This window comes from Papaver somniferum, chromosome 3 (assembly GCF_003573695.1).
Source record: "Papaver somniferum cultivar HN1 chromosome 3, ASM357369v1, whole genome shotgun sequence".
NCBI lineage: Eukaryota > Viridiplantae > Streptophyta > Magnoliopsida > Ranunculales > Papaveraceae > Papaver > Papaver somniferum.
Window position 1 is genome coordinate 158,678,869 of NC_039360.1, and position 14,099 is coordinate 158,692,967.

Sequence of the window (14,099 nt, forward strand, 5' to 3'; positions counted from 1 at the left end):
ACTGGATTTTACTTAGTACATATCATTATGTACTGGAGTTTCACCCAATGTCTTCGAGATGCAAAAGACTTGATTCTAAGATGTTCATTGTTCGTTTGTTGGGAAGCTGTTCATCTTGAGCTGACAAAATTTACTTTGTAATTTGTATTCATTAGTGTCATACAAAAATGTGTTTCTTGCCTGATTCGTAAGTAGCTGATGAAGAATCATCGGCGTATGAGAAAAAAAGACATGGTTGCTTAATTTATATAGAGCTTTGGCATAGGGGAATTTTATAAGTAGAGTTGACCATGGAGCATCCTTTAAGAGTTTTATAAGTATAAGCTAAAAATTCCTTGTACTTACAGGAGAATAGTTGAGATAGGAGGTTTAGTTTCCATTGCTTGTTTGAGTGATTAATTAACAACTAGACTTGTTTTATTGCTAATAAACTTGCTCATGGTCTTTAAAAAGTGTAATAAGGTCCCGATGATTGTGTCCAACAAATGACAATGCACTAGTTTCTAGATTCAATACACTTGTATTTATGTATATGGATATGGATTCATTTGTAAGATACGAAAGTAACAGTATGATAAATAGATTTAAAAGACATTTTGTATTTTTCTTGATCTGAAATGTGTCTCGATCTCTCCTTGGGTTGGGTTTTCACTCAGTACATATCATAATTTATTTTCTTGCTTATTTCAGGTCATCTTTGAATTTGTGAAAATGGGTTTGATCTTAACCTTGCATTTGATCCAATCGTTTTTTATCGGATTAAACTGTTTTCTACAACACATATACATATTTTTATTCCATTCCATTGGTTTATGGGGTCGAGGGCGCAACGCCCCTTGTAATCATTCGTTAATTTCTAAATAACTTTGAGATGTTTTTTATTTGATAAATTATCCTCAGTTTATTTGCATGTTGAATCCCTTTAGTATGCTGTACTGGTTGAACCATACCATACTGAGCACATATCAAGATCCACTGTTGGAATCTTACACAACAATGAGTACATATTAATACGTACCTTTGCAAAACATATATACTTCAAGCATGAACTATGGTTTTACGAGTACATATCAACATGCACTGTTGGAATCAGACACAACAATGAGACATATCGTAATTTATGTACTATTGAATGACTTTAGTTTAAAATCTTCTTATTCATTTTTTTTACCACAGGTTTGATGAGTATACCCTAGTTGAATACCCAGTTTATGTAATGTTGAATACCTAATTTGTGTACTGTTGACTACCTAATTTTTGTCGACAGGTGTTTTCATTTAATTTGCATGCTAAAAAGTTTCATATATTCCCATGTTTGATTGTGAGTTGTAAGTGCTCAGTTAAACATTAAGATAAACTTGTCAAAATTCTTGTTTTCATCAGCACTTGTGTATATGTAGTGTGATATCTACTAGGTTTGCACTAAGTACATATTGATATATACTAGGTTTGCACTAAGTACATATCGATATATACTAGGATTTTGGTTCTTATTTTCTTCAATACTTTTGTTGACACAGTCAGAGTGGATCAACATACGTTGTTGACACACTGTGCGATATTATGGAAGTCGAGCTTACTTGAGAAGCAAGATGTTTGAGTTTTAGAGAGTTCTATTTTTGCTTTATGTTAGGAAAGTTTCTTTGTTTAGAGTTTTATCTTTGTTAGGAAAGTTTGCTTTGAGTGATCGTCAAGTTTGTGAGACTATAAGTAGGCTATTGAGCCATAAGAATTGAACACCAAACTGATTATCAATGTAATTGTTTTATTGCTTTTGCGTTGTGCTCTCCTCTCTCTTGCTTTCTCTCTTGCTCGATCCTACACATAAGAAACAATATCAGCTTCGCATTTCCACATTTAGCCATGTTCCTCAGCAATTCAAGAGCATTGTGTAATTCACCAACTCTAGAAGTTATTACGGTATTACATGTGATTGTATTCGGTTGAACTCCCCTTTCAATCATTTTGTCAAACAGTTTAACAGCAGACTGAATCTTTCCCTGCAAACACAACCCCCTGATCAAACTAGTGAAAGTGATAATATCAGGAGCATAACCCCTCTTCAAAAGACCACCAAACAAGCTGAACCCATAATCAGTTTCCTTTAATTGACAATAACAGTTAATCAAAATTTTCAATGTCAAGAAACAAGGTTGGACTCCACTATCATTCATCTTCTTATACATTGGATATTGAACTCAATAGATGAGATAATGTAACACTTGATGGCAGGTGATTCATTGCAATCAATTTATCAAAGTAGCCCAAAGCATCATCTAGTTTCTTGATCTTTCCAGATTTACATTCGTTAATCAGTTCATTTTCGAAATCTGATGTATTCGAAACATAATTTCTATTACTACTACTAAGAAGAAATAGATGAGAAAGAGGAGGATGGTGTTTAGAGATTATCTTTCCTAGAAGAATCATTATTTTGTTTAGGAGGAGAAAGAAAATTGGTTTCAGCTCTGATTTTCAATGTCCAAAATACCAGAGTAAAATGCAAGAGTATATAAACAATTCTTAATTACACAAGTTGTAGCCTGTAAGGTGTGAAGTGTGTCGTGCTGAAGCTTATGGCATGACACAACACGTTACAAGTTGTAGGAACTAACATTCAGTCCCCAAATTATTTGCTTTAGTTTAGACTCTTTAGTACCAAAATTACTAGGGGATCCAAATTCACCAAATTTTATACCGGTTAATTCTTCCCTTCAGCCCACAACTGATATTTTCGTGGGAAAAAATATCCCCCAGCTAAACTTAATATTACTTCTTTATAATTCAATTTCCATGTTTTCATTTTCTTTCATGGAAATAGCTTCCCGAGCAAGGAAAAAAACCATAAAACCTAATTTGAGTAAATCTCCCTCCCCCATAAGAAAACAAAGAGAGAAACTCTTTAAACTTTTTCTTTTTTCATCAGATCTGAAAATCTAGAGATAATTTTTGTTTTGGTTAATGGAAAATGGTCACCGAGCATGGATCTGATGCGTTTCGAAGAAGATTTCATTTGTTCAACTTATATTTCCCGCTGAATCTGCTCATAAAGCCATTTCTTACCTATGAGATATTTGATTCCTTCAATTCAAAGATGCAAATAGTAGTAATAATAACCTAATTTTTGTATCAGATCTCACTCTAATTTGATTTCTCGTTTTGATTTATTTGCATTGGATCGAATTTGTATTAAGAGGAAGGATCCGTTGACATGGTTATAATGACATAATCCGTTGACATGGTTATCATTTTTTCTACCAAACCCAACCGGCAATGAATTTAAAGCTAATATTTTGACGACATGTTCCTCGTATAAAACTCTACATTCCTACTAAAAATGAGAGAATTCCGAAATACGAAACTTCACCATCCACAAATTCTAATTTCAACCATTAATCTTTGATGGTTGATATTCAAAATGGTAGATGGTGGTCTTATACATCTCTAAATGCTCTCATTTTTGGTGGGAGTGTAGAGACTTATAAGAAGAACATGCCATCAAAAAATTAGTCTCAAATTAATTTCCCGTTAGGTTCGGTAAATAAAATGACGCTAAAATATCAAGATTATGTCATTATAACCATGTTAATGGATCCCACCCCTTGTATTAAAAGGTTAAATTTTTGTAATTCGGTTGGTGTTGTTTAATTACGAATATAGCGATAGTATCTTAGGATTTTATGGTGTATTGGGAGCATAATTTATGGTATTCGATGGTAATGAGAGTTAGAAATGTAGTTGAGTAAATTGTTTTTATAGTATTTTATGTCATTCAATGTATCTTGTGGGAACTCATTGTTAGATATTGGCATTTCTAATGTAGAAAAAATTCTATTGGAGAAGAAAGATATAAATTGGGTTGAAAAAAAGAGTGTTGGGATTTGAACATGGTGCCTAATGATAGTGCCTTAATGGGCACTGCTTGTTAGGAGTTGGGGCCTCACTTAAGGGCAATTTCTATGGGAACGAACAAATGAAAATGTTTGTTGAGCCATGTGGACGGTCAAATAGGATTTTGCACTATGCAAAATAAGTGGGCGATTGATAGTTAAGAGCGAGGACGAAAGGCTGGCGTCGGCGAGCGACAAAACCAACGCTGGCATTGTTGGTAAAAACGCGAGCGTTGACATCAGGGCCGCCAGCCTTTGAGTCAAGACCGCCGATGGAAACTTTTTAACGGTCACCTGAACGACTAATTTTCACCTCTATAAATACGGCTCGAATTTGATCTCACAAATTCACAACAATCTTCCGTACGATCAATCTTTTCTTAATTTCAATTACTTTCAATTTTCAACCATGAATGCTGATTTTGATTCTTCTGAGGAAGATATGGAGATGGATGAAATGTTGTCTGAAGAATATGAATAAATGTGTATGGAGGTTTTGCGTCAAATGGATGAAGATGCGGATCAATATAGAAGAAGACGAAATTTTATGTTGCAATTACAAACTGGGATTATACCAAAGTCTTTAGAGCCATATGAAGTTGCGACTAGAAGATGGACGTGGCGAGATCTACATTCTTACCAAGAAAAGATGATGCATGATTATTTGAATCATGATTGTGTTTTTTCCGATGGAGGATTTTCAGTGACGATTCCGCATGGGCCGCAACTTTAGGCAAAGGATTATTGTCGAGCTTTGTCAGGTACAACCTTTATTTAATTATCAATATGATGCACGACATGTACGGGGCTTTAGTCCCGAACAAAAGGTCATTGTGGCCCTCCGTATACTATGTTACGGGATACCAGTAGATTCCACGGATGACTACATCCGTATTGGGAAAACAACCGCCTTTAGGTATCTCAAATTGTTTTGCGAAACAATAGTTGAGCATTTTGGTCCAACCTTTTTAAGAAATCTTACTCAAAAAGATGTTCATAGAATAGCTGCAAAAAACACCGCGAGGGGTTTTCCATGAATGCTAGGTAGTCTTAACTGCATGCACTGGACATAGCATGCGTGTCCGGTTGAATGGGCAGGCTAATATAAAGGTCATTATCCAAGACCAACTGTAATTTTGGAAGCTTTGGCTACTTATGATTGTTGGTTTTGGAATGCCTTTTTTGGACTCTCAGGTTCAAATAACGATCTGAACATTTTATATAAGTCACCATTGTTTGAAGATCTTAAGAATAGGGTCGCGCCGCACTGTAATTTCAGCATCAACGATCATCACTACACTCAGGGTTATTATCTAGCAGACGAAATCTATCCAGAATGGTCAACTATGGTTCAAGCTTATAAACATGCAGGTTTTGGTCCGACGACTGCGAAGGATGTGAAGTACTTTAATAGACAACAAATGAAATGCAGAAAGGATTTTGAACGCGCTTTTGGCATACTGAAAAAGAAGTTTGCCATCATAGCTGTGCCGACACACTTTTTTGATATTCAAGAAATGAACAAAATTATGCTGACTTGTATCATTCTTCATAACATGGTCATTGAAGAAACCAGGCGTGAACCAACCTGGACTAGTTTTCCAAATGAAGATTTGAGGCCGAATCTTGTGGTAGAGTATGGGCGTCCGCCAAGAGAATATATATAGGCTTACCACCGACAGACTCCAAAACCGGGAAATCTGTGGACAACTAAGACAAAATTTAACTAAACACCTTTGGGCTTTAAAAGGAGCAAGAGACGATGCGCGGGGGCAAGGGAGAGGGAGAGGCAGATAGATGTAATTTTAAATTTAGTCTTGTTGTTTATTTTAATTAATATGTTTTAAAGTTGTTTAAACGACTACACTTCAAATTAAAATTGCAATTATATTAAAAATAATTTTAAATAAACGAGTACAATTAAATTAAACTAAAATAATAAACTGAATTAAATTAAACGAATACACTGAATTAAATTAATAAATAAACGAGTACAATTAAATTAAACTAAAATAATAAACTGAATTAAATTAAACGACTACATTGAATTAAATTAAACTTAACTAAACATGGGAACTTGTTGTTGTTCGGCCGCATCCATTTGCTTAGTCCATGTAGCAAATTGTCGTTCATTCATTTTTGTAGTGTCCAAGGAGAGTAACTTGCTTAGATTACAATCCCTGTAGTATTGTTCTCGCGGAAGACGACATTTTCGTTGATTATTCATAACAATGCCACAGTCCTTAGCTCTATCTGCTTCCATCTGCATCTTAAATTCCTTGTGATCAGTATAGTTGTACTCGCTTGAACTTCCTTCTGCTGCTCGTTGGGCTGCGTCTCTCGATGCTTTGCAGCTTTCTGACCACCTCCTCTTATTCTCTTGACATTAGTGTTAACGTCTAGATTAGTGTTGTCCCGACTACTTGGAGTTCCATCAGGTGAGGAAGCAGGCCCTCTATTCTAAAAATCATGCGAAATTGGACCATGTGGTGATCTTGCAGGCACTTGATGACCTTCCAGCAAGTATGGATTAAACTTGTTAAGAACCCTCAAAATGGTGAAACAAGTTTCATGTTGGAAGATGCTACGTACCTTTGTGGGATCTTTGCCACTCTTCCCGACATCTTCCTTCTACATCCGGCTAACCTTCACTACTTCTTCTGTTGTTCCACATTTGAGTGATCAAAGCTAAATATGCACTAATGGATGCTGAAATTGTGTGAAAACAATGACTCAACCCATTGGCATCACGTCTATTAGTGTTACCGGTTTCTTCACCAAATTTTTCTAAAATCTTACCATAAAAAAGTTTTTTTTCTTGATAAATACCATTTATTTCATCTAATGTATATAATACATAATTTCTGCAAAGTTACTAGTCTTCATCCATCGTATACTTGGGACCACGAACTCTTGTGTTCCTTTGTTGTGATTGTTATTGTGATTGCTGTGGTGTTTGTTGTGGTGATCGTTGTTGTGAGGATGACATATTTGTTAGAAATGAAAGAAATGGAGATGATAATTTTTCTGAAAGATTGAGTTGATATGAATAGTTTTGTTTGAAAAATAAAATAAAAATTAGAGATGGTATGAAATTGTGTAATGTTAAGATAGTGTTGAAGAAGGTGTGAGTTTTAAGTCTATAGACGAAATGAATTTATAGGGAACCAAAAAGGAACAATGGAAGCTGGATGGAAGGAGAAGTTAGCGATCTTAGAAAGAACGCGGCGTGTTTACCAAAGACGCTGGCGTTTGAAGTAAGAACGCGCGTTGGAAAGACATGCGCTAGCGTTCTTGGCTCAAACACCAACGTTTTTGGCAAGATCGCTCGGTCATACATAAGGTGCGCGCTACATCATCCAACTCAATGTTCAAACCAACAGATTTGTTGGTTTGAACATCCAATTTTCATGTTTGTTGAGTCCATAGTGGGAGAAAAATGAACAAACTCTCTAAGGCCTTGTATACAAAACCCGGTGACTTGATAGCATCTAATCGACCCCTAATAATGTTTGTTTGTATCTGATTTGGAGTATGAATTTGAGTCAATCTCTAACTTGGCGCGAGTCAATAGTTAGACTGTTTATTTTCTTATTTTGAGGCACATCTGACTCGCTATATGATCAAGTCAATGGATGAACACACTTGAATGATGCACCAAATGCACTTCTTAAGCTCATATAACTTCATCCTCCATTTCCATTAGGCCCTTTATGTCGATCTAGCAAAAAATGGAACATCCCGGCCATAGACAACCAATAAATATCCCAAGAAAGAAAGATCTGGCAAGGCATAAAGGAACAACACGACTATCCTCCAATTCACTTAACATAAGATGAAACATAATCTAAAGAATGAAGAGTCTGCGCCTCTTCTCTCTACCAGGAAGGACTCGTTCAAGTCAGGTAACAAAATGGCATTGACTCAATGGCCGGGGAACTAACTCGCATATTTTTGAGTAAGATGAGTCAGATCTGACTCAAAAGCACACACATACTGAGTCATATCCAGATGAATCAGGTGATTTCAGTAAGCTCGAAGTGAGTTAGACCTCGGGCCACTCAGACAAAAAAAACGTGTTAGTGACCATGGGTATGTATTCATGTTCCCGCTACATTTCCAATTTATAGGTGACAATTTCAGCAAGCAAACATGGATGAACCAAGAATGGCACCTGAAAACAACCATGTGAAAGACTCGTCATTTTTTTTTCTTCATTTTTTATTTTCCTCGATCTGGCTCATTTGGATATGGCTTATCTAGATGCGACCGAAATTACATGAATCATTTGGATTTGAATCAACATGTTTGTTTTCTGAGTTAGATTTGATTCACCCGACTCGAGTCAGTCGCTTGGTCCCATAAATCAGGGGCATTTTGTTACCTCCTAACTCAAACGGGTTCGTGTCAAAAATTAGGGATGAGCCAGAAATTGAGTCAAGTCTGACTAAAAATAAAAAAGAAAACAATCTGACATCTAATTCATGTCGAGTCACAATTCATTGGGATCCAGATGCCATCAAAAAAACATATTATAAGAGAGTTGGGAATTTTGATAAAGTGACCAAGTTTTGAATTAGGGTAAAAAAAAGTGCCCCGCTTTTTGCACTTTTCTAAACTGCCCCGTTTTTTTCAAATAACGTTTTCCATCCCGTTAAATGCAAGGTGGTAGTTATCTCACCTGTTAAAAAGTCATATTTACCCCTGAACTATGTCGTGAACTATGAACCCTAACCATGAACCATGAACCCTAAACCCCTAACCCTGAACTATATCATGAACCCTGAACCCTGAACCATGAACAACGAAGCATGAACTATGAACCCTAAACCCTGAACTATATCGTGAACCATGAACCCAGAACCATGAACTTTGAACCGTGAACCTTAAACCCCTAACCCTGAACCCCGAACCCTAAATCCATGAACCGAGCTCGACGAACCTGAAAAATGAAGTAGAAGATAAACGTGACAAGTAAAGGATAAATAAGTAAAAAAATGGATGGAAAACTAAATTAAATGGAAAAGTTAACAGTGGGGGCAGTTTTGAAAAGTTAAAAAAAACGGGGGCAATTTATTAAACCGAAATTGAGAGTGGGGCAGTTTATCAATATTTTTCTCCTATATATTGTCATGACTTTGGTGTGTTTCTTGAGCACTTGTAATTTGTCTGATTTAGCACTTTAGTGTTGTATTTTTAATTCCTTGGAGATAGGATCTTGATTTCATTTTAGTGGAGTATTATGAAATCAAAGGCCTAACTCAATACCATGGTTATTCGATATTGAGTTATATATTTGCCCCAGTCATTTATTTGCTTTCAGATATTGTTCGTTGTGAAATATTTCTGGTCTACCTATGGAGAAGGTCAGTGAGGATCGATTTTGGAGTTGAATCAGCGAAGTTTCCGAGTCATTGTTGAGTTCAATCAGTGGCGGTGCCACACGAGGACCAGGTAGGACAACTGTCCTCCCTAGATTACGTAAACTTACTATTTTGTGTGTAAATTTTTTATATTTTTACAAAATCGACCCCCTTTCACCACAATTTTTGAATATCATCCCTCGCTCTGCATTTCAATTGGATTAGCATCCCAAACTTCAACTGAAATGATCGATCCACTTTGACTCTTGAGGGAATAACCAAGAGTGTTTCTCATCCATTTTTCTGATATTTCTTGCACTCCACGGCCCTCAAAAGTATGATGGAACTGTGTATGGTATAAATTTTCCAAAAATTGATTTTATTTTTACTGTACGGATGAATACTCGGATTTTGAAAAGGATAAATATTTTTTTTGTTTTTCCGATGGTGTCATTGTAGACGGTTATATTTGTCCCCCTCAACCAAGATATCTTAGCTCCGCCACTGAGTTTAATGCTACCAGTATTTTAACCACCGTAGCCAACGACTCTTGCAAGGTTGAAGTTGTTGTGCACGAGCTTCGGGTGTCTCTAGATATAACCACCGACCGTGTTATTGGTTGTGACATCAAACAAAACGAAGACCAGCAACAACAATAGTATTACATGTTGGAGAAAATGAGTTTTATTTTTTGGGTTTTATAGTCTTGGTGGGGATGGAACTTAGGACCCCGAGTCTCTAAGATCACTTGCTCATTTTCTTATGAGTGAATGAAATATGACTTTTAGTTCCGTATAGGATATAATTAAAGAGGAGATCCACTAATTAACAATTTCATTACGGATAGTTAAACAAACAATGTCGGTGAAACTGGTGGACTCGTTTTTGCTGGACAAAAATACTTTTGAATTATTTCCTAAACGAATTTAAAATCAAAAATAATTTTTTTCGTAATGTTGTGCATGTTTTGGGGGCTCCTGATCCGTGCAACATTATTTTGTTATTAAGTTTAAATTATAGTGACATATTTTCGACATTGATTTCTTTCCAAAAATCAAAATATATTGACATAATTTCGAGTTAATGCCATAGTTGTTTTCTGTCCGATTTATTCTTTATGGCCTTGCATGGCGCAAGGAATTTATTCACCATCAATTGCATTTATTGAACCTCTCCCATTTCTGTGAGAAGTTGTTGTTTAGTTCGTAAGAGTGGCCAAGTACTGTAGTGCTAACAGTATTTGCAACGGGTAATTTTATCCTGGATACGACTTCACTACAGGGTATAAGCATCACTCATCCTTGAGGCTTACCGGTGAGCTATCGTGTTAACGATAGCTTGATGATCAAGTGATTTTGTCCTCTATTTGGTGATTCCATTGAGTGTTTATTTGAGCTTTGATCAGAAATTTATTTCAGCTATGCCATGGAACTCGTTGCCTTATTATTCAACTTCCTCGCTTGGATTCAATTCCAAAATCTCTAATAAGATTATTTTGTGATAAAACAATAAGACTCATTGGTGTTGGTATCTCACAGGGACTTACAAGGCTAAATAATGAGTATGATTCTATGTATAGGTGTATCAATGGTGGTTTTAATGGTTTTGAGTTAGCTCCGACGGTTGATGAGATTCGTGTTGAGACGCATGCGGATAGCGTGCATGATCTTCAGTTCTCTGAGCTAACCGCTGAAGTTCTCTCCATATGGTTTACTTGAAACCGGCAGTTGTAGCGCAGTCTGACTGAGGTGCCGGAGATCAAACCAGTGAACAAGTCAAATATGCTACTCCCTCCGTTTCTAAAAAATAGGCAAGTTTTCTTTTTTGGGTATGTCAAAAAAATAAGCTTGTTTCCATATATGGAAAGTCAAATGTTATGATTTTACTACAATACCCATTGAGGGACCACTTCTCTCTCTCTCCATTTTCTCTCCTAATAAAAAAAGGGGACCACTTCTCTCTCCTCTTTCTCTAATAACAAATGAGTGGGGACCAAAAGATAGATTAGGAAAAAACATGGAAAAGTGGCTCCAATGATCAGTTTTCTTAATTTTTGTGAAAACCAAACAAGCCTATTTTTTAGATATGGAGGGAGTACTCTAGATGCATATGTTCCTTTGGCAATGATGAACAAGTTGTCCAAGGAAGAGAGGTACAAGTAAAACTACTTGCCTGCATTGGGCATATATATTCGAAGAGCTAGCTAGCTCAGGGAAAAGTATGAGTTTCAACGTCTAAATCCTTTTCTTTCATGCCTGCTATGTTTCATAGACGAAAAAAATGTTCTATGTTTTAAGAGTTTTAAGTAGTGATTAGTTTGCTAAATTTAAATGCTTTTGAATGCAGTTTGCAAAGTTAATTCTTATTAATCTCTTGGACTTTGATTGTTATGATGAGGAAACTTTTTATTTGCTATTGCAGTTTGCAAAATGGAGACCATTGACCGAGTAAAAGGAAAAAAATAAACAAAATGGACATACAGACAAAAAAAAACATGAAAAATAAATGCACCAGCTGGGAGTCGAACCTGGGTCTGTACCTCGACAAGGTGCTACTATTTGTTTTCCATTCTTATTGTCGAATGACCACTTCAGCTTGTTTTCTGGTAATTATTATGTGTTTGTGTTTAAGATTGTTTTGTCCGCAACGAAATTATATATATATATATCTTACAAAAACAAATGGTATTTATCCAATTCGACGGTTCAGAATTTACCTTTTTAAGTGATCTACGGTTTTTATTGCTTTAAAAGTGGAAAAAAGTGGTCTTATCTTACAAAAACAAATGATTTTTGTCCAATCCGACGGTTCAGAATTTACCTTTTTAAGTGATTTATGGTTTGCATTGCTTTAAAAGTGGAAAAAAGTGGTCTTACAAAAACAAATGGTTTTTGTCCAATCCGATGGTTCATAATTTACCTTTTTAAGTGATCTAGGGTTTGCATTGCTTTAAAAGTGAAAAAAAGTGGAAAAAATAAATCTCTGATCAGAATGCACTCATCTTCTACTTCCTAATCCAACGTCTGTGAGGAAGTCAAGCACAAATTTCAACAAGGGAAAGCTTAATTTTCGGAAACATTTATTAATATATTGTCCGTTACGATTATGCGTCATTGATATCAATCTCTATGGTTTCTGAAACGCTCAATCACATGCTCAGGTATATAAACTTCTACAATTATAGTCTTCCATTTCCAGTGGCAAGTACAGCATCTCCATGAAGTTGGTTGGCATGATTCTCTTACGCTTTTAATTTTCTTTGTTCACCCTAATCTCTCAAGATTTATCGATCATTACTTTGTTCACACAATGATTTAGTTGTTCTCTTTAGAAACTCAATTACTTATCTTTTAAATGTTTTTTTTCGTGAAGGATTTGATATAATATTCCTTTTGGTGATTAGGGATTTTTCATTCGTGCTTGCAGCAGGCGATCAAGTTATTTCAGGTACCCACCTAATTTCTCTGTCTCTCTTTGAATTGCAAATGTACAACACAAAGCTTGAATCCACGACCATCTGTAAGAGTAGTTATTTCTAAGAAAAAAATTGCTACTATTCTCTTTTGGGTGCATATCAGCATTTGTTAAATTGCATAGATTCTTGAAACATAAATTTGAACTCTACATTCCTATTCCTCACGATATTAAAAAATTAACGATAATGATTGGTTTCAAATATCAAAATTTGAATAGGTGTGTAAATCATCATGGTGTAAATTGAATGTGATAAAAATCTAATGAAAATACTGAACTGAAACGTGAGGGGTTCCTGAAGATTTCAGTTCCCACGTCTCTTAGATTTTATTTTTACTGATTAATAAGTATTGTTTTTCACTGTATGCGTTTTAAGGGTTTTCGAGTGTTAAGTGGAAGGAAAAACTACCCGGTATGATCTGCTGGAGTGAGTACACAAACTTGGAAGAGTCAATACATATTTTTTGTTGCTTTGGAAATTTGGATGATCATAGGGTATTTGTTTTGATAAATGGGTTGCAATTGTGGCTATGCCTAGGTAAACAAAGTTGTTTATCTGTTCTAAAATAGTTTGGGACAAATACTTAGACCTGTTAAGTTGTTTGATGATTTGATAATATCTGTTTGCTTAATGTGTGAGAATTGTGGAATCGTTGAGGGAATTTTGTAAAGAATCAGTAGTTTGATAAATGTGTCTAATTTTTGATATTTTTTTTGGGAAATTGGAGGCACTTTGGATAAATGAAAGCAAGGTATTGTATCACTTATGGAGGCTATTTTGGAGACAAAAATAGGTGAATGACGTCTTTTATCTTTAGGAGTGTATTGACACAGTTTGATAGTTGTTTCTTTTTTTGTTTATTTTGGCATACAACTTCATCATAACAACATCAACAATTTTTTATTCAGCACCGACGAATAGCGACATTATGCAAACTGTTGTTGATGCAAACCAAATTTGGCTACGAAGATGCATCTAGAACTGTTATCAAGTTGTCCACAGTGAGTTTGGTATATTTGGATTCCACTGGGGATAATATACACACCATTACGCAGGGAACTTTCTGAAGTTCACACTTCTGACTAAAATGGTTTAGTCTTTATGCACTTGATCTACTTACTGCATCAGTAGTACTTTTGATTAGCTGCATCAATACTAAGTAAATTTTGCTTAGAAAAATTACAATTTTTTTACGATAACCACTTTCTGCTCTCTAACTCGCGTAGAATTATGGTAAGCATATATATTAAGGAAAGTGTTATCTTAGGAATGTCGTAATACTTTCCAAGACCGTAGTGGTCAGTCTATGGAAAGTATTGCCCATATCAGTCACGAACTTGAGACTGAGAAGGTAAGTGGTAATATATTAGG